This window comes from Rattus norvegicus, chromosome 6 (genome assembly GCF_036323735.1).
Source record: "Rattus norvegicus strain BN/NHsdMcwi chromosome 6, GRCr8, whole genome shotgun sequence".
In the NCBI taxonomy this organism is placed as follows: domain Eukaryota; kingdom Metazoa; phylum Chordata; class Mammalia; order Rodentia; family Muridae; genus Rattus; species Rattus norvegicus.
This window is the reverse complement of record NC_086024.1, coordinates 57,024,961-57,047,725: the sequence shown is the minus strand read 5'-3', so window position 1 is coordinate 57,047,725 and position 22,765 is coordinate 57,024,961. Positions and strand designations below refer to the sequence as shown.

The 22,765-nt window shown below is 40.0% G+C and overlaps 1 protein-coding gene across 34 annotated transcripts in view; it reads left to right on the top strand.

Moving 5' to 3' along the window:
* Nucleotides 1-22,765, top strand: part of Hdac9 (histone deacetylase 9) — an 862,183-nt gene that overhangs the window by 303,929 nt on the left and 535,489 nt on the right. The window contains exon 1 of one of the 34 annotated variants that reach the window (XM_063262492.1): nt 1,922-18,285. The gene's annotated coding sequence lies outside the window, so the exon portion shown is untranslated. 34 annotated transcript variants of the gene reach the window in all.

The window sequence follows — 22,765 nt, the reverse complement described above, 5'->3', positions numbered from 1 at the left end:
TAGCAGGTACCACACAGAGGAAGCAAGAGGTGTCATGAGTTGAATCACTACCCTGCTTATAGTACAGGAGGCTCATTAATGAATAAGTTATTAATACAACCGGCACCTTGGGAACAAAGAGAGACAGCTATGTGTTGTGCACCTCTTACCTTTCTCATTCACCTCTGTAATTTTGCTCACCCTTTTCAGTTACCCCAGTTTTTGTATTGGAAGCCTGTTCTGCCCCCATAAATTGTCTCAAAAGACAGAGTTGAAGGTTTCGAGGTTAACCCTCAGCTGACCTTGTTCAGAGGCAATGTCTTTATTTTTACCATTCTTTTATGAAAATTAAGCTTTATAATTCCTGCTATCCAGGCACTGAGAGACGGTTTAGTGGTAAATAGTATGTACCCCTCTTAGGGAGGAACTTCCCATAGTCTTTCTTCAGGTTCAGGGGATCCAACATGATCTTCTTGACTTAATAATGTGCACATAACCACCTCCATGGACATATTTGATTTTTAAAAAAATATTTATTTTACTTTAAAATTTCTGTGTATATGTGCCTGAGTGTGTGTATGTATGTATAAAAGTAAGTACGCACGCACGTGTGTGTGTGTGTGTGTTATGATGCCTGAAAAAGCTTGTGGAGACCATAGGAGGTAATCCAGTAAGTTGGAACTGACGTTAAAGGTGGTTGTTCCAACCAATACAGACAGCAGAAACCAGACCCAGCCTATGCAAGAGCAGCAAGTACATTTAACCATGGAATCATCTCTCCAGTCCCCAAAGTAAATCTTAAAATAAAAAATCTAGGCCTTTGACTAGTGGTGATAATCATGCTCATTCAGTCCATGAAAGCAGGCCGCATATTTGGGAATTCTAACTGGCAACAGTACTAAGTGGGGCCTGGGCAGGACTCTGGCGGCCGTGACTAGAGAGCTCCATCTACTCTGGGGGGGGGGAGCCTGCAATCAGCTCTGGGTCCCTTATTGTTTGTACAAGATTACAACAAACACCTCACATTCCAGCTTCATTATAAAGTAGAGCTGAATTCCACATTGGCATAGTTCATTCCTAAGCCTCATCCTGGGAGACATCCCCAGGTTACTTCCGTTTGGACCTGTTCTCTCACGCTGCTTTAGCGCACTGCCACTTTCTCTCAACATACAATAAATCAGCATTAGCAAAAAGCGTTTACAACAGTGCTCCGAGTTTATGAAATTCGTAGGCAAATGGTTGGAACTGGAAAATATCATCCTGAGTGAGCTAACCCAATCACAGAAAGACATACATGGTATGCACTCATTGATAAGTGGCTATTAGCCCAAATGCTTGAATTACCCTAGATTCCTAGAACAAACGAAACTCAAGACGGATGATCAAAATGTGAATGCTTCACTCCTTCTTTAAATGAGGAAAAAGAATACCCTTGGCAGGGAAGGGAGAGGCAAAGATTAAAACAGAGACTGAAGGAACACCCATTCAGAGTCTGCCCCACATGTGGCCCATACATATACAGCCACCCAATTAGACAAGATGGATGAAGCAAAGAAGTGCAGACCGACAGGAGCCGGATGTAGATCTCTCCTGAGAGACACAGCCAGAATACAGCAAATACAGAGGCGAATGCCAGCAGCAAACCACTGAACTGAGAATAGGTCCCCTATTGAAGGAATCAGAGAAAGAACTGGAAGAGCTTGAAGGGGCTCGAGACCCCAAAAGTACAACAATGCCAAGCAACCAGAGCTTCCAGGGACTAAGCCACTACCTAAAGACTATACATGGACTGACCCTGGACTCTGACCCCATAGGTAGCAATGAATATCCTAGTAAGAGCACCAGTGGAAGGGGAAGCCCTGGGTCCTGCTAAGACTGAACCCCCAGTGAACTAGTCTATGGGGGGAGGGCGGTAATGGGGGGAGGGTTGGGAGGGGAACACCCATAAGGAACGGGGAGGGGGGAGGGGGATGTTTGCCCGGAAACCGGGAAAGGGAATAACACTCGAAATGTATATAAGAAATACTCAAGTTAATAATAAAAAAAAAAAAAAACAGTGCTCCAAACAAACAAACAAGCAAACATGGTGCAGGTTAGCATCAAACATTAATGACTCCTGGCCATTTTTTGTATAGATTCAGATTTATTTTCATATTTTCCAAGATTAATGAAAAGCAGACATTGTCAGTGTTAACACTGATAAAACGATATTTTGCTCTTAGAAAACACTTTACCTTAAAAAACCTCAGAAAGGGTTGCCTTTCAGTAGAATTTTTCCCGTTATATAAAAGAAGTAACACATTGGTCAGATTCTTTACCTAGAAATATTGGTGGACTTTATAAATCCCTGGGTTAGTTATGTGAAGATGTAGAACCGTGGGTGTGGGTCCTGGCTCCACAAAATATTTGATGTGGTTTAGCTCACTGGACTTCAAGATCTGTTTTAGTCACTGTGTCATTTAAATGTCACTAAACTGTTTACGCAATCCTGATACATTTTTGCACAGAACATGCTGCTAAGCTAAGACTCTATATGTTACATTCAGCCCCAAGCAGATTTTTATGACAAGGTAATAAACCCCTGGAAACAGGTTTATAATGGAAAATGCAACTTGACCCCAGCTAGAGGAGCCCAAACACACCTTACAAAAGGCCCATTTCTACAACATACAAATCCCTTTCTCCCAGGGGTGGTGTCATAGGGAAAGGTGTACAATAATAGTTGTATTTACCATAAATGCCTAACATATTTTATGATGATTTGATTGTATTAAAAATTTCACCTTATAGATTTTAATAAAACTGCCTGTGGGCAACGTTATTGCAGTTGGATTTGTTTTCCTTTGCCCACCTCTCTTGGTGGAAAGAAGTGAGCAATCGTTATAAAAGGCTTTACTTTTTAGTACCTGGTTAATAAAAAATAATTTCCTCTACTTTGGACCTGTTCATGAAGCTGAAAAATGGCTCCTTAGGTCAGTGGTGTGTGTCAAAGCTAATTTCTATAAGCTTTTTATCGGGTGGCACTTAACCAAACAATATGGGCACACTGAAAACCCCTTCTATACCAAACATACTAGGCAGAGGATAATCCCAGTTGGCACAGAGAGGAAACCATGCAACATTTTGTTCTTGCTGATTTCTAGTATGCCAATACCTTCTGAGATAAATGAGCTTAAGCACGTAGACATCTCAAGCTAAATTTAGGTTTAGAAGTGTTGACAATCAATTCTTGTTTAGAACCCAACAAAATGTAACTTCTCTTTGTTGTTGACAAGGGTGTCCCTTTTGAATCAATGTGTGTGACGTAACGCACATCATTGCAACAAGGAGAGTGTGTGTCATTCACATACATGCACACCTTAGCAACCCCTTTTCCCCAAGTATCACATTAGCTCCAAGGAGAATTAGGCAAGCATTCTAATCCTGAAAACTCACACATCTTCCCTGGAGGATTAGCAACCTGTTTGCTGGGTGCCTTGCAGAACAGAACGGAGAATTTTCACATCCCTCCTGTTTCTGATGTTCACAGACCTACCTCCAGGAGTGGAACTGGGAGCAAGGCTGCATAAAGTGCCAGAGCGCCTGGGTAGCTGGCCGCTTTGCTCCCAGCTAGTACAGAGACATTTTTCTCTCTGATGCATAGATAGTGGCAAGAATAGAGAATGGGTATGCATGCGTAGAAGGTCACAGATCGCAGGCAATAGGTTCTTATCCTTACTGTCTTTTTAAAAGGTGCCCCGAGCATCACCACAGGGTCTTTGTTCCATTCAGAGCTCCCAAGAATACCTTAGGAATTTGGAAAGTTGATAGCTGAGCTTGGAAAAATGGAGATGATATGAGATGGAAGAAGGAATCCTTGTCTTCAATGAAGTTGGAGTGGCTAACAAGTATAAAGTCTTTGAGGGAATAGCCAAACACTTTCCCCTCTTTCTGTTTCAGTTTTATTTTTAAGAGGCTAACACATACACTGTGTAGAGGTGGGAGGGACTTTCATATTCTCCAGTTAGATATGTATAAAATACCACAGCTTTGCTCTTGGTTAGGGTAGCAGTAGACAACGAGAGGGATGCACCCTACTTCTTACACAGGAGATGGGGATTAGGGAGGCATGTAAACTCAGAGAGGAATGGTGCTGGAGAAACTGTGGATGGAAAACATATCCTCTCCTCAGAAGACTACTTAGTCTCTGTGTAAAGTTAGACAGGTGATAATTCTCTGAACATGTGTCCAGGAACCGAATGGCAACTGTCCTAGTAGCAAGAGTGTAACAGGCAGATTATGACAATGGGGGAGGATGCTGACAGGCAACAGGGAACATGGAAAGCCCTGCTAAGATTTGAGAAGGGAATTATGAGTCATGTTGCAAAGATGGAGTTGAACAAAGGCTCCACTCACTGATGACTGAGGAAGAGCAAGAAGTACAATGGAAGCCATTCATTCCAAGACTGGGCAAGGAAGGGCGGTCATCACTCATGGTGCTCCTCATGAACCAAAGACTGTGTTGTCCAAATGAAGTCTGCATTGCTTCCCAGGTGTTCCTTTTCTTGTGGTAGTGGAACTGTCAGTTGATAGAGTATTGTGTGAAGTCCTAGACAAGCTGTCAGGTTTTGAAGAAACACAACTCCAACTGTGCATCCTTACAAAGGTCATTCGCAACCCAAATCGCTCCGGACTCCAGTGTAAAATGGCCATCAACGGGAAGTCAAATATGGAAAATTCAATACCTGGAGTCAGAATACAGGTGCACTAAGATAGCATATAAATCACCTTCAGGCTTCGTATATAAACTACATATGAAATACAAGTGAATTTCATGGTTATGTATGGGCCACATCCTCATGCTATCTCAGAATGCAAATGTTCTAAAAGATGAAAGCAAAATTTGAAATCTGGAATATATCTAAGCATGTCAGAAGAAAACTTTATGTGGCTATGCCCAACTATATGCATAGTTTACATAAGCTAGACTCACATAACTTAGTTGTGGTATGAAAATTAGGGAGAACTTTTAGCATAATATTTTTTTCTCTGGAGTTTTAAAGGACACACAGCAAAGGCATTATGGGGAATATCAAAGACATACTTTTTGAAAACTATATAAATTTGTATTATTTGTGTGAGGTAGAAAATGTTTAAAATCTGCTAGTTCTGTAATAGCACGCTAATAGGAAACTGACTGGCATGCTGATCCCAGAGCTCTGTGAAACTCACGGGACATCAGCTTCTCGTGAGCTGTGCAGTTCTCCTGAGGATCCCTTCTACACTTGATCAGTTGCTTTACAGAATTCTAGGGCATATGTCTAACTGTGTGGACCTCTAACTTGGGGAAAAGGATAAGCTGTACTAGGCTTTGGGAACTGGGTTCTGTGAGAGCACTTTGTAACCTGAGGGCTTTAAGCCTTGAATATCTTACTTACTGCCCCTCTGTTACTGTTAACCATATTTATTGATTCACTGATTGTTCTGAAGGTGGAGACGAGGAGCCTGACTCCTTGCTTGCATCTGTATTGTGGGTGATAAAGTTAGGATATAAGAGAGGCACGATAATGGAGAATGGTCCTAATGCCTCAAGCAAGAACTGATATATGGTTTATATAGTTTCTTTAGTATTGCCTGACCAATTGACTTGTCAAATGTTCTCTTGGTAAAGAAAATATCTAGTGATTAGTAAGCCCTAAAGTTTTGCTAAATTCTATGGTAGAGTTAAAAGAGTAGATTCCAGAGAAGAGCAAGGCTTTCTGATTCTTCTATTCTTAAGGATCTCTCAGCCCAATCAAAAATACTATAGGTAAGCAGGTTATGTCAATATTATGTAGCAGTTATAACAAAACAGACTCAAATTACTCTAGATAGAAATCTAGAGAGAAAGGTTCATTTAAAATATTTTGTATTTATTCATTGAAAATATCCTGTTTGTACACGACATGTTTTGATCATATACACCCCAAATTCTTGCTCTGCCATTTTCCCCGGGCCCACGTCATACCATCTTGTTCCATGCATTCTTTATTCTTTAAACCAAGAATAATTTGTGTTCAATTAGTAGTTCCTGGATATGCAGGGGTTTAGCGCCATCCTCTGGAGCATCTTACTCTCCAATGAGAATGATTTAAACCAAGAAAACAAATTACAACAAGTTCTGGTGAGGATGCAGAGAAAGGGGAACTCTTGTTCACTGTTGTGAGAAAGGAAGTCAGTGTAGCCACTATGGAAGTCAATGTGAAGGTTCCTTGTAATACTATAAGTAACACTGCCATAGGATTCAGCTGTCTACTTGTGGCTGTATACGTAAAGATTCTGTGTATTCCTGCAGAGGTACTAACTAACTCCTCTGTATTCATTGCTGCTTTACTCACAATGGCTAGGAGATTGAACCTACCTAGATAACTATCAATTAATGAATAAATAGTGAAAATGTACATTTGCACAATAGAATTTTATTCGGCTGCAGAGAGTAATGAGATTTGCAGATAAATGGGTGGAGCTATAGATACTCATAGTGAATGAGGTAACCTAGTCCCAGAAGACAAATGTTGCATCTTATCGCTCATGCATAGATGCTAGCTTTGGATCTTTAGATTTGTCTGTTTAACTTGGAGTTCCTGTGGAAGCTCTATATGCTGGTTAGTTTTTATCAACTTGACACAAACGAGTCATCCTGGAGGAAGTAACTTCACCTGAGGAGTCACCACCATCAGATTGGCCTAAGAGTATGTCTGTGGGGAATTTTCTTCGTTAATAATTGATGTGGCACAGCCGTGCCTACTGTGGACAGTGCTAACCCTAGGGCGGTGGTTCTTGGTTGTATAAGAAAGCAGACTGAGCATGCAATGGAGAACTAAGGCAGTAAATAGAGTTCCTCATGGTTCCTGCTTCAGTTCCTGCCTCTGGTTTCCTGTCTTGGCTCCCTTGTTGGTCTGTGAGGTGTAGTATGAAGGAAAGCCATTCTTCTTCAAGTTTTTTTTGTCCTGCTCATTACCTCTGAAAGCAAATACGAGCACTAAGAAACTAGAAAAGGACTCTGGGTGTGGACTTTAAGGGATGGAGGAAATAGAATGTAGAAGGTATAAAGGAAGGTGTATGTGCATGTGTGCATGCATGTGTGTGTGTGCGTGTGTGTGTGTGTGTGTGTGTGTGTGTGTGTGTAAAATCGTTGTGTGAGGAGAGAGACAGGAGACCAGAGAACATTGCTTAGACAAAAGACAAGGAAACTCTGGGAATGGAAATGAATCCCAGGCAGGTCAAAGAAGAGTCTGGACTAGGAAAGGGGTGAGAAATGGCAGTGAGGAATGATGGGATACCGTGGTGAGTAGAGATGGTTAAACTTCTCAGCACTAAGTCTGAGATTGGGTTAGGTAAAGGATGAGCTGGAGTGGAGAAGGGCTAGCTCACAGAGTTTGGATGTGAAGCCAAAGTCTTTGAATGACTGCTTCTCCCAGTGCACGGGGTTGCCCTCAGCAGCATTCGGATAATGTTCAGCACGGTAATGGTAAGAGTGTTAGTTTAGAGAACACACTGTCTGGCTGTAGCACTATGAATAACAAATCCAGGAATGGCAATCTGTTTAATATTGTGTATTTATGACGCATCAACTGGATCTTGTACATTGCACAGTCAACCGATAGGCTATTTCATGGCCTCCTTAGTAAAGCTGCTCTTCCAAGAATGAGTCAATAAAAATCATATATATTATTTTAACTTTTAGAAAATCCAGGGTGACATAGCAAGTCTAAAGACATCCACGGGAAATCTGACATTTTTAAACGGAGTGATTATGTAAAATGCTGGCTTGTGGCTTGAGCGAATGCAAACAAAGGATTTCATAGCTGCTAGTCAGCAGGGTTGCCCCTCGAAGGCGCTGCTTCGTAGTAAATTAGTGGATTGGGGAAATATGTTTACATTTCAATTCTTATAATATGTAGGGTTTCACTTTGAGAAGTAGATAGAACATTTTTTTATTTATGAGTTTGGAGCAGTAAATGATACTGAGTCTATGTACATGCACATTTCAAGTTCCCACTCAAGCGTATAAACAGGGTGAGCTATATACTTATGTGGGAAGACATTGATAACTTTGCAATCTTATTTAAATCAGAATCATATGCAGCATAGTAGAAAAATTAGATGAGTTTTCTGGTAAAAGGTTATCATGGCTATAGATTGCCAAGTAACATCTTAGGATTTCATCAATAATAATTCATTGACAGAAGGAAGAACAGATTTAGTCGTTTTTTAGCAGCCTCCATTCTGTACGTTCCCCATAGCTCCTTTTATCATAAAACTTAAACGTCTGTCTATTATATGTGCGGTTCAGGCAGGTGCACCGTGCCATGGCTAACTAACGTTGTTGAGTTAATTGTACTTTACTTTGCAATGCTTGCAGTGAAGATGCCAGCCAGCGGTGCTTACTGACATACATTCCACACACAGTCTCACTTGAAGGTCAGACCCTGGGGCTTCCCCAGCTCTCTGAAATAGCTGCTTCAGGCTTGCTCTCACTCTGATTCTCACCTACCCATACATTAGTGTACTTCCTGTGTGCCAGCTCCTCCTCTGTCACATTTAATTGTCACCATTGAATCCTGTTTGGGGTCTTTCCTAGATGTTTTCTCCTCAGACTTATCTCTTCCCCCACCAACATGTTCCTTTCTCCAAGGAAAACTAGAATACAAGTGACTAAAATACCTTGATCTTTTCTTTTCTCCCCACACTGGTATGCCCAGCCATCTTCTTGGAAATACAATATCCAGGTCCTTTGCTTATCTCCCCAGATCATTAATGGAAGTTTTAGGACTGAAAGAAATAAGAAAAAAAATTGAAATTGCCAAACACTTATTCATGTGAGAAAAAAATAGAGAAAGACATGTGGCAACATTGCTAACATATACACACTGGAATTGTTCATTTACGATTTCAGCAGTAATGTAATCTCACCTCCAAATTTAATTCCTGAACTAAAGCATTTCTTCTTTAGCCCTTTAACTTTGGGCATAAGCGGCAAGCAGAAGAGTCATTGCACAACAGAAACATCAGATAAATCTTAGACGAAAGAATAATCTGGTTATATGTAATAAATGTAGTCATACAACTGTATTGACTAAAGGATGGAGATACAGTTATATAGCAGAGTGCTTGCCTAAGTGCGTACCTGCAAGGCCCAGGGTTCAATCCCTCGTTCTGTGAGTAAGCAAATGTACAAACCACATACCTGTGAGCAGTTAAAGGTGTGTCCAGAAGTACAGAGCCAGCTTTGGTAGTTTGCTTCCTCAAATATCTTAATCTTACTACATTTAGTTCTCTCCAAATCTCCCAATGTGTAAGGTTGGGCATGTGCTTATTCTTTTACTCTAGACCCCCTATCTCTGTTTGTTCCGTGTTCTTCAACTTTCCTAATCTTTCGGATTAACAAAGAATTACTTAATTCTTTGTTCTATTTGTAGAACAAAAACCATTTGAATTCAATTTGGATTTTGGGCTTTCCTCTGAAACATCATTTTTACTCTGCCAAAGAAAGTCATACCTTGAGGATCCCCATAGCAGGAATCAGTTGATCATCAGGGGCAGATCACATTGTGCATTAAAACCTCTTCTCCACTATAGAGATGCCTTGGATACAAATGGGAAGTGGATTTGGGGAAATAAAGCAAAAGTTTCTAAATGACCATTAAGATCAGGAGATTGTTCAGTTTGTAAGGGAAATTTCCTGACCCCCCACCCCCCAAAAAAAAAACAACAACAACAATGCTTCTTTCTGTCCATCCCCTCACAGAGTTGTGTAGTTACCCAGTGCATTACACATCCTTGAATGTCATCAAAGCATTTATGAACTCAATGCTTAAGCACTGAGATGTACCTGCTGATGGTACAGTAGTAAGTGTGCAAAACCATTCTACAACTAAGTGCAGACTGTGACCTGAGACCACTAAGAAAGAGGCAGCTGCTATCCCAGTTGTCAAGGGAAATCCTGTTGTGTTTCCTTCTGCCAGTAGGTAGAAGGTTCTGTCTAGGTAGGATTGAGATCCTTTAAGACTGGAATATTTCTTTAGATACAGATAAAGAAAAGTCATAGAAAAGTAAATGCTGTACAGCCTGACAGAGTGGGTTTGAGTTCTGGCCCCACTCAATTGTCGACGAACAAATCACTTAACCTTATGAATTATATCCCTTTTGTCTGAGAGGGGAGATTAAAGAAGATGATGTATATAGAAGCAATAAAATTATACTCAGTATGATGTTGGCACTCAATGTGTACAGATTATTATTAGTTCCCAAATGTGTTGCTAAATGCATTATATTCAAATCAGTAAATAGTGAAGACCCAGCCTTATTGATTTCCCATGGGGTTATCAGAGGCGTGGGCCCCGCATTTGTGTTCTTTTCTGTATAATCTATAGTTACTGAGTCACAGAGTTATGGTCAATAAGATAGGAATGAACATTTAGACATTCTTTGCCATGTTCAAAGCAATTATCATACAGTAATACTCCCACCCCCCTCCTGGCATAAATCTCTTAATTCCCTCCCAGGAGCCTAGTGCATGTGAAGGCAGCACTGGGAAAACATCTCCACCTAGTACTGTAAGTTCAGAACAAAGTAACTGGCTTCTTAACATGGCCGTAACTCCTCATATGACTAGCTTGGCTGGTCGTGAGCCTTGACACTAATGGGCCATTTATGAAACTTACTACCCTGAAGTCATCCTATTGGAATGTCCTTACTAGACATTACTATTGTTACAAAAAATAATTAGGAAGCCATTTCTTACTTGCCCTGGTTTCTTTACATTGCTGCGTTTTTATGAATCTCACCGCTGGGATTAGGGCTATGGATATTTACGTATGATCCTAATAAAGTCGTAATTTCTAACTCAAGCTCTTGCCAAAAAGAAGTGACGGCAAAGCTACAGCTCACAGCTCCGAGAAAGGGACAGGCTGAAGCCAAAGGAGAAGCACCTGCTACGCACGAAATGTTTCGGGTAGCAGCTTTGCGGAGATAACCGAATCCATTTTTAGACTCCCACATTTTCATTAGCTTCACATCGGCCATAAGGACATCACGCTCAGCAGTGGTAGCGGCAGCGGCAGCGTTTGCTTCCTAGAGGTTTCTAAGGTATCAGTGCTGGAAATACCACTAGATTGCAAAAAGGAGAATTCAAGGAAAAAAAAAAACCTGTAAAGTTGTGCTGTGTCTTGAAAGCAAACGAATTATGGCGCAGGGCTGAAACGTTACCTACTTGTTAATTGGCGGGTTAAACTTTATGAGTTTCTGGTACCCTGGTGATACATGACTATTAAAATTTGCAGGTGGTTCAAGGGCAGAGAGATATAAGTTCCTATGCGAGCCATGTATCATAAAAGTGTGTGTTTCATGTGCCTGTTGTGAAAATGGAGCCTTTAATACTCTTGGACAGTATAAGCTGATGCGGGGAATCTTTATGGATCTCGAGTACGGGCCTCTTTTCCATAGAAATTGGGAAAGTATAATATTTATAGACAGGGGCATAAAAAAATAATTGGCCCAGTGCTACCTCATTGCGACTCAGCGTTTAGTGACCATCTGCATACACCTTCCGACTCGCACAAACAGCCGTATATAAGCAGTGCTTCTGCCACATAAAACGCTGCAAATCTGACATTTTTATGCTTTCTTCAGAAGACAGAATTTGCTTAATTACACTTATGTCGGATTTAAGCGTTAGCACATTTCCTTTTTGGAGTTTATCTTTTCATCAGGAAATGGAAAAGCATACTGTGGCTAGTGGCGCGTACCACATAAGTAACTCAATTTAGTGGGGAAAAAAAACTGATATGATTGCAGCTCATTAGAAGCTGTATTTTCCTATGATTTACAAGTGGTTTTCAGAGAAAGAAACCTCTCTCAGATGTTGACCGAGTTAGCCGCCCCGCCTTCTGAGAAGGCACTCTTTGTAATTAGGGCTATAGCCAATTTTAACGTAGAGAGACATTAAAATCAATTAGTTTTAGTTAAGAGCAGGAAAATGAATAATAGTTTTTTTTCTTTACAACTTTAAATTCGGCGTTCTCTTTAGCCTGTTCCTTTATGGGAGAAAGCTTTTACTCCCTTCTCTTACTGTTAAGTTGTAATCTTAAAATAGGACCTTTGACACATGAAATTTTGCTTATTCTCTTGGTAACCATATGACATTTTAGTTTGAAGGTGATATATCCATTTTTACATGTTGCTGAGAAAGTAAACAATCTTCAAGTTCATCGTTTAATTTTTTTAAAATTGATTGCCTATAATGGGGATGAGGAAGGAAGCATCCGGGACGTAGGAGCTCGGGAGCCAGGATGCAGAGATGGAGGGATGGGCACGTGCCATGTGGAACTGAGGCCTTGGCCTGTGAGGCTGACCACTGATAGCAGGGAGGAGTGGGTGAGAGGACCTAGGCAGCCAGTGCTGCTGGGGTTTTGAATGGCTCCAAACCCTTCTGACCAGAAACCCACAGAATTCGAAGAATCTTCCTGAGTGTTATAAACATATGCAAACACACATACACACATGCATACGCACACACACATCAGTTTACATATGTCTGTTACTATGTATACATATACATACCAATGATACATACGTATGAACGTTAGAATGTATTCATACAGGCATCATTTGTAAATATGTACACATCATTATTCACATATTTGTATTAATGTATAGTAATATTAATATATACACATACTACTTATATATGTTAATCTACATGTTTATACATTTACACGTATTAGTACACATACATATACACACCATTTATGCAGACGTACATTGTAGTATATGTGTATATACATTGTTTAAACATGTATTTAAATTAATATACATACACAGCATATTAATAAACATACACAGTATACACACATATGGACACATATACTCAAAATTTATACATATGACCATGTTAATTTACATTTATACATTTATACATATGTTTGCATTAACTTGCAGGCATATGCTGTTTATCATAAATTTTAACATACATATACACATGGTATCGAAGGTACCATATTTTAACAAGGACTCATGAATCAATTTATGACTTTTCAATATTTATCTTAAATATCTCATTTTCAGATGAATGATGGCCATATACAATCAGCAAACAGGAACCATCTTTGAATGTCACCTCTACTTTACTTTCTTCTTTAAGAAAATAGTTTCCACAACTGCCAATTGCTCCTTAAAGAACTAATTCAAAACTGTAGACAAACAATATTGATTCGACAACGAATGACAGATTCACTTGCCTCGCAAAATACAACAGATTGGAGATAGAGATATTTATCAAGGATCCAACCTGAATATTCCATAAAATATTTTAGCAAAAAAAATTATCTTAGGAAGGCTGAATAAATATAAGGTCCACAAAAGACTCACAGTTTGGGTGAAGATAATGTGGCAGTAATTTGATTATTTTAAGACATTATGTAAAAAGAAAATAGTACCTGGCTCTAGAGTATTATAATCCAGTCAAGGAAGAATTAGGGAATCACAGTATACTTTTGCCAACCATTTCATGGCAAATGGAGGGGTGCTTAGATGCTAATCAGGGGAGCAGTTTGTGGTACAGGCTTGGCCCCCAGTGCTTCAGAGGTGGTGATAATGGCCCAGCCTGAGTATTTGGTAGATCTGTGTAGGCTGTGATGACTTGCCTTAGGGAATGATGCAGGCTGCTGACACACCTTATGGGGTCTCTTTTCTTCATATTGACTTTAGGCATCTAGCTAAAAAATCTTTTAAAATATGCAGTGTGTTTATTTCTTCCGATGCCTTCTTTATTCCTGAGCTCAAACGAGCAAACAGGACTCACTATCTCAATTTTACCAAGAACCTGCTAAACAAAATGGTCAGAGGAACAGATGCGATATCTGTCTGGCTAGAGTCAAGGGTTTCAGAAAGGGAAACCCTTTGTGTCTTGCTGTATTAGAAGTGATGGTGGGGCTGGGGATTTAGCTCAGTGGTAGAGCGCTTGCCTAGGAAGCGCAAGGCCCTGGGTTCGGTCCCCAGCTCCGAAAAAAAGAACCACAAAAAAAAAAAAAAAAGAAGTGATGGTGATTGCTCCCACTGTGGTGGCTGGCTTTGTACTCTGTAGTTTAAAAATCATGTATTTCCACCAATTACTCTTACAGGAATCTAATATCCGACTTTCTTAAAGTTTAGGTTGTAACCTCATATGGGTTGTATATAGTTCAATGTATAGGTCACGAAAAATTTGGCAATACTAACGGTTTCTGAATCAACAACTAAAAATATAATTTCATGTTTAGTGAAGCCTAGGTATTTCTTGCAGTGTTTGGCCAAGTTGCACTGCACATCTATACTGCAGACTTGGTTCTAAAAATGCAACATGGTTGCACACTGCCTCTGGATACCAACCAAACACAACACAAACCACCCGGAACACCTTTGGCCCAAGTTAAGGCAGTAGCAAATGCAAATTATAGGGTATTTTTTCCTTTTTTACAGTATATACTATTTACTGCTTTCATAGAAATGTAATGATTTGATTAAAAAGTATACATTTTGGTCCCCAGCTCCGGAAAAAAAAGAAAAAAGAAAAAAGTATACATTTTAATTTTATTTTGGGGTTCTTTCTTTAATTGAAAATAACTTTTTTTTCTCACATAGTATATCCTGATATTCCTCCCAAACTCTTAGTCCTACTTCCCCCAACCCCCTTCTCATTAGAAAGCAAACAGGTTTCTGAGGGATAATAAAAAGTATAATATAATAAGATACAATGAAAAAAATAATACATTGGAATAGGATAAAAGAAAGAATGAAAAGAACCCAAGAAAAGGCACAAGAAACAGATACAACCACAGACTGTTGAATAGCACATAGGAATCTCATAAAAATCCGAAACTGGAAGCCATGATGTATATGAAAAGGACTTGGAGATTAAAAGAGAGAGCACATATATATGTATAAATAAAATAAAATTATGTTTTTAGAAAAGCCCTGATAGAACATTATGATAAAAGGAACTCCCAAAGATGCCATTCTGTTTGTTTTCTCTTGGCTTTCTACTTCTTGCAATGTTAGTTAACTCCCTGTCAGTGCTATATGTAACTCTTAGCTCAGCTGGGCATCCGTCAGAAGCTGGTCTCTCTCCTTGAATATTAGATATGTAATTGTGATAACTGAAAGCCTCATAAACCCCTTCGCACTAAGACCACACAGGAGAGTCTTCAACTCAAGCAGACATTCAAAGGCCAGAGGGAAGAAATTACAAGGATATGAGTGATTTTTTAAAACTTAGACACCATAGACAGAATTCTGTGATAAGGATAATAACAAGCTCTGACATTTGTGAGACATGATTAATTGATTGGCCTTTATGTTTTATATATATATATATATATATGTGTGTGTGTGTGTGTGTGTGTGTGTGTGTGTGTGTGTGTGTGTGTGTGTATATTAAGTGAAAAATTGAAATGTATTTATCCAAAGCAAAAATTTCAAAAAAGGAAAATAATAACTTTTTTCCTTGATATCTGTCATGTCTTTCTCCTCCACTTTTTTTGTTTTGAATAGAAAGTTCACTTTAATGTTCAGGAAACAATTAATCTCAGTCAACTTCAATGTTGTATATGCCCGTTATGCATTTTATACGCTTTCAAATTTCCGAATAGCATCAGTATTTATATGGAATTGAAATGAAGGTTACTGTTGAGAAGTAAATTTCAATTGTTTCTTTAATCGTTGCTGTGAGAATGGACAAACCAAAGGAAAACGGTGTTGGGGAGTGTGACTCTGTGTGAACTCCCAGAAGTCTTTCACTGAAGCTGTCCTCTTGGCTTTGATTGCTTCAGAGCCAACATGTGAGGGCAGTGCAGCCTGGCAATTAGGGCCCGAGAGACTTAAGGGGGCTGCTGAAGTAAAGGGGTTAGGTACAGTGGCTTCCTTTTAAAGTGGAAATATCTCAATGTTTCATATGTTGAATCTTCTTAAAAGCTGACACAAGAAGAATTACATGGATATCAGCCAATGAACACTCCAGTTGACAGAGAAAACATGCTCTAAGGAACCACGGATAGCAAATATCATCTTTCAATTTAGCAAGGCAATTACAGCCTATCAACTGAGTCTGGCCTATCGTCAACTGGGCATGGGAACTTCACACTCGAAATCCACATATAAATATTTCAAGCAACTCCAGAATTAAAAACTTGAAGTGATCTTGAAGAGGAGCACAGTCACAAAATTTTACATGAGCATGGCAGGCTAGAAAATCTGATACTGCATAACTTTCTTGTGTATTGATGGTGGTGAACATGCTAATCACTGATGTAAGAAATGTATCATTCAAAAACACCCCTGTTATTTATTAGTCCTGAAGAAACTGAGTCTCAAAGAGATTCACTGTGCCCAGCGAGGGTCACTTTAAGGTTGACATTTGAGGTTTGTATTAGGCCAACTCTGTGTTTATGCCTCCAAGTAGGTTAGTGTTTTCTCACTTTGAGCACTGACCGCATTCAGAATCTTCAAAGTGCAGGCAAACACTGTGTTCTATGCATTGCATACTGCTCCTGTTACTGTCTTAAGCTTTTAGTTGGAGAGGAAGATGATAAGCTACACCATCATTGGAATGAGCCTTTTAGAACATTGAAAAAGGCAAGGAATCAAAGGGAACAAACAATCCACCAGAATGGAATGACTTTTTTTTTTTTAAAATAAATCCCTTATTTTGCTAAGATCTCCATTTTTTACCAAAGTGTTCTGATTCCTTTGTGAAAAGAGCTGCATGAGTGTGCCAGTGTGTGTGCTCATTTTAGACAACAAGCATACAAACCCCACCACTGTAAGAGGTTTCTGAGACCTATTTCCTGTGCTGGGAAAGGGTACAGCCTTCAGATGATGATTGCTTATGAGTCTTGGTCCCTGTGCCTACGCATACATCCTTGGACATAAGGCACCGTGACAGTAGACTGTTCCGTAAAGAATGAAACGTTCTGCTGTTGTGCAGAATTCCTAGGACAAGGAAAAGGCCCTACTGAGATAAAGACAACATAGACCACTGAGATTAGCTAAGTGGCTGCAGTTGTTTCGAAGACCAGGCATGAGCAGATATTGTCTTCCTAAATGCATTTTCCCTGTGCTTGAGACTCACACAGGATCTGATTACCCAAATTGATTTGTTTGTCTTTCTAGACAGTTGATGTGGAGTCTGAGTTTCGGGGCCACGACTAGGTATACCTCATACAGTTGCCGTGATTACAGAAATCACAGACTTCTCTTTGGTTACTCTTTGTGATTGCTAGAGCTAATGGCATCAAAGCTTCCTGGGCTCACCTTATCTTTAAGAGTAAAGTGTGTGTAACACATTTGGGGTTTGATGTATAGGCCTTGACATAATCTAACAGTTAACAGAGTACCTGCTCTGTTTATGGCTTAAGTCACAGCTTTGCATTGGCCATAGTTCAGTTTCTGCTTGATAAAGACTGGTCACACTGTTAGCTCATCAAATCCGTGCCCCAGGGTGAGTGGACACTTCTCAGAGTGTTCACTGACTGACTTTTTAAAAAACGTAAATTTCACTGACTTCTGAAACTTGTTATTAAGTACCCATTCTCTGCAAATGTTCACATGATTATGGAGACCCATGGGTGAGAAGGAAGAGAAGGTACCTGCTGGTTTAGATCTCAGGCACTAGATGGAGAAAGGTTACACACAGGGTGAGTGGTATAAATAAGACCAAGTCAGCAAGTGTGAGTACTTGTAAGGGCAGACAGACGGGATGGGGCAATGACATGTGCTGGCGACTGCTTCCTATTGAAGAGTCATAGGAAGAACATTTTCGATGGAGCTCACAGCTAGTAAAAAGAGATTGACAATGAGGATGTAGATACTTAAGCAGCAGATCGTCTATACCTAGACCATGGTTTGCCTTCTCTTTTGTTCCAGTTCCCCTCTGTCCTCAGTTTCCACATGCCCTTCCCCATCAGATGCATTCTGAATGAAATCTCTGCAGTTGAGGGGTCTATGCGAAGGCTGCTTCAGCTACTTGATGATTTAATGTTCTCGAGACCATAGTTCATATTTAGAATAATTTCACTAAACAGTTTCATTTGAAATTGTGTTACTTAAGAAACATGTAAATTTCAAAACAATTTCTTCCTAATTGTTTCTCTTAAACTGTGCATTGAAGTGAGAAATTGTAATATTTCTTTTACAGACAAAGAAAGCCAAAAAAAGAAGTCACTTTTCCTTGTTAGCAGAGAGCCAGAGGAGCAGTACCAGGAAAGACAGTGAGAGAGGAAGGACAGAGAAGGCAAGACAGAGAGACAGCATGTATGTATGTATATATATATATATATATATATATATATATATATATATATATATATATATGAGAGAGAGAGAGAGAGAGAGAGAGAGAGAGAATGGAATAATTTTTGGGTCTGGAAATATACAGGGCCCTTTCTCCTATGAAGTAACTTTGAAGCCAGGAGACCAATTGACACAGCTGTAGAGTGAAACTCGGGGTGTACTTTTCTAAGTGACTTCTTCTGTGTGCTCTTGGTAGTTCAGTTTCATGGGTGAGGTCGCTTCCCTCACAAGTAAGCAGTTAGCTTCCTAAGAACAGACTCTTAACCCCAGCTTGCCCCATGATGAGATGCAGGGTGAATGCCCAAGATTGATGAGGGTCTTGAGTGAGAACAGCCTCCTGAGAGGACAGCACTAAATCCTGGAAGGCTGACTGCTATTGTTTATAGAGGTTGCGTCTTGGCGAGTCTAGAGCTTCACGAGGGGAATCTGCTGCTTGTGGGTTCTGATCTAGCTCTATCTTAATGCTGTTTCTCAGTTTCTTGTGATTGACAGCATGCCCTTACTGTTTGTCTCTAATTTTAGTGGCTACTGATGTCTCTATGTCTTCTCTAAATCTAAATGTAGGCATCATTTTCTTTCCTTACTCTGCTTACTTCTCCACATCCTCACATTTGTGAGTTAATGCCTCCTTTCATTTGTTTCTCCCCTCAATTGCACTAACCCCTTTCTTCTCCTTTTTGATAACTGTGAGGAAAGACTGAACTCTTTGTATTCTTCTCTGTTTTCTTATGTTGCTTAGGGTTTCTGTTTGTTCAGTTTTGGGGGCTTTATTGCTATTTGCTTTGTTTTTTTTCCTAATCCTGGACCACTTGAGGCAAGGGCTGTGGGTTGTGATCTTTGTGGAGAAAAGACTAGATAAAGGGAGCCATCGGCACATAAATAGCGGCTAGCAAAGCTGCAGCAACAGGAGACAGTGCTGGCCAGTGAGATAGGCTGGAAGGAAAAGGAGCATGTGAATTATAAATATATCATAAGTAAATAAGAATGCACATCAGGAAAGTATGAGTTCCTTTGCTCTGCCCAGTCTCCATCAATGGGCTTCTAATGGTGGTCTCCAAAGAGTTCTCTGGCAGGCAAGAATGAGACATTGATTTTATAGAACAGAATCTTCAAAGGAGTGAGAAATCAGGCCTGTGGGGAAAGAAAGCAGAATTCTGGCAATAGGTCATGGGAAAGGAAGGGATCCCTGTGGGGTTTGGACTTGAGGAGAGAAAGAAGTAGCAGTGGGCCACAGTCCAAACTGCCATTAGCTTGAAAAGAAAGGAAGAAAAGGAAACACACACACACACACACACACACACACACACACACACACACAGACCTTAGAGTAGAGTAGCACGAAGGTTAATTTTCTCCTCTCTATACTCATTTCCTATCTTAAAATTATGATTATAATTTCCCTGTTTCTCCACAGCCCTGAGCATGAGGATGGCGTTTTGAAGTTAGCCCTTAGATGGTCTATAAATGTTATGTGGGAATAGGTGTGTGGAACTAAAAGCTACAAAGAGCAGTGTCTAGCAGAAGTCATTTTATAACAGATAGTTTTTGGTGGCTAAGATTTTACTTTTTTATAGTCTAGTTACCTGGAACAATGCAGTATATTTAGAACAGTCATATTTTCTTTTAATTTAAATTATACTGAGTATGTGTATGCATGTGTATTCATGGATGTCCAGGTAAAAATGTGTACATATCTATGTAGAATGTAGGGTCCTTGGGTGTGATTCCTCAGGCACTGTTTCTCCTCTCCTCTCCTCTCCTCTCCTCTCCTCTCCTCTCCTCTCCTCTCCTCTCCTCTCCTCTCCTCTCCTCTCCTCTCCTCTCCTCTCTCCCGTTCTCCTCTCCTCTCTTCCATTCTCCTCTCCTCTCCTCTCTTCCCCTCTCTTCCCTTCTCCTCTCCTCTCCCTTCCCCTCTCCCCTCTCATCTCCCCCCTCTCCTCCCCCCTCCCCTCCCCTCCCTTCCCCTCCCCTCCCCTCCTCTCCTCTCTTCTTCCTCTCCTCTCCTCTTCTCTCCTCTCCCCTCCCCTCTCCCCTCTCCTCTCCCCCCTCTCCTCCCCCCTCTGCTCCCCCCTCTCCTCTCCTCTCTCCTCTCCCCTCCCCTTCCTTCCCCTCCCCTCCTCTCCTCTCTTCTTCCTCTCCTCTCCTCTCCTCTCCTCTCTTCTTCCTCTCCTCTCCTCTCCTCTCCTCTCCTCTCCTCTCCTCTCCTCTCCTCTCCTCTCCTCTCCTCTCCTCTCCTCTCCTCTCCTCTTCTCTCTTGTCCTTACTTCTTCCTCCTTATTCTACCCAATCCTACCCTACACACTCCTCCTCCTTCTTCCCTGTCTTCCTTCTCTTGGGGATAAGCTTTTTCACTGGCCTAGAACTCACTGAGTAACCTGGGGTGGCTAAGAATCCCAAGGGACCCATCCTTATCAGCTAAGCACCTCACATTTTAGCAAATGCCAGTCTGAGAACTTAATTTAGGTTATAACATTCCCCTGACTTTTACACAAAATATTTTAATTAATTATTTAAAATCTAATGTCTCAGTATCTTTTTGCATAGCCAAATATCAGTGAGTCCTGGTTTTCATTTTTTCTGGATATATATTTGTGTGACTCTTTTTTTTTAATACAATAGCTATTCATTCATTTTTTATTTTTGGTATGCATGTGTGTGTGGGTGTCCTGATTATGTCTTTTCTTGGACAACATTAAGAAAGCTTACACTCTAGATACTAGATACCATATGAAAAGAGGAAATTTTTCTTAAAATATTGTAAGCTTCCTAAAGCGGCACCTTAAATGACTAGGCCAGGACTTCACTTGTTAAATTTGTAAAAATTTAAATGTAATGTTTTTAAAGGCAATTACTTGTTTACGGTTCTCCATTTTGGCATGGCAGTATGATTCTTTTTCTCCCGTGGCACTGAGCCAAAGCTGGTGTCATGTACAAGGTGGCCTCCAGGTCTCCAGTGCCCTCTTCTTCTCCTTATCATTCATTGTTCTTGCTACAAAGGGGATGAGTCCCATGGCCATGAAGACAGAGGCTCTGGAAGGCTAAATGCGCTTAGTAACTTGACTCCACAAAGAAAAGTTCTGCTCATACTGTTCATGTGAGCCAAAGAATGTCACAGGACAGATCCAAAGTGTGTGTGTGTGTGTGTGTGTGTGTGTGAGAGAGAGAGAGAGAGAGAGAGAGAGAGAGAGAGAGAGAGAGAGAGAGAGCACCACACATTGGCAGGGAGGAACTGTGAACACTTGCAGGGAGGGCAAGGAATTATTGTAGACTAGAATACAGCTCTTTTATAAACACATCCCTGAACAGAATAGGAAAAGTTAATATCTTAGCTATGAAGATGTTTTGATACAGCCTTTCATAAGCCATAAGTATCATGTACTGGCTTTGCACACCCTGTATGGTGATTGCAATATGCATTTGTGTTTCCTTAATATGGAGTTATAATATTCCATTCTTTAGATAATTTTAATCTAATAGTAAAAAGTTCAGTTCTCATGTAAGTCAACCAATTCCAAGTGTTTATGCCATTTTCTCGATGACCATTTTTTCTTTTATTCTGTAAAATTTCTTCTCCCTGATATAGTTTGTGGAACCTGGAGATCATTGAATTGGATTTAAATGGCAATCAGCTGCTTCCTTAATGTGGGTATTGGGCAATTTATTTAAATTCTTTAGGTCTCATTTTCTTCATTTATGTAATGAGAATAATTATACTTTTTCACCAGGTTGGCATGATAATTAAATGGAGTAGCTAGACACATCTCATCACAGTGACTGGAAGCATGTTCTGAAACACAGTTGATTTTTCCATTCCTTTGCATTTTTAAAAGTAGTAATTTTTGTTACAAAATATTTTTAAATGTTTTGGGTAACATGAACTCCATTTTGCATACTATTATTGTAATCACAAAAATCACAAAAGTTATAATCCTCTGGTCTTATGTAAATATTTGTAAGAGAAAAACTGTAGAGAAATTCAAGGGCTGACATGAAAATGAGAGGTCTTAGGGTTTGTTCATCTTGCTGATGTGGAAGTTTTGCTTTTCAGAGTTCTTTTTCTCTCTCCCTTCTGATGACAGTGCCCTGAGAAGTGAAAAGCGTGAGGCAGTCTTATTTTTCCTTCCTAGATATGATTTTTCTCTTTTTGTAATAAGCCATCAAAATATCTTATGAGATGCTTTTCCTTCCTGAATCTTTAAGAATGAAGAGAAGCAATGGCAGCACGTGTGAGGGCTTTTACACTTCAGCATGTACAGGGGTTCAAACTGCTTTTTTTAGTATTCATTTAGTAGCAATGGTATCTCTGTTTTGTCTAAGAAAGATCCTGAGAATATTTTCATTAGGGATTTTTATCTCTAAGGTAGCAGTTCTTTTCTTGTCGTGAGATAGCCTCCTAAAGTTGAGCCTTGCACTTCACTAGAATCATTTGGGCAGGGGATTA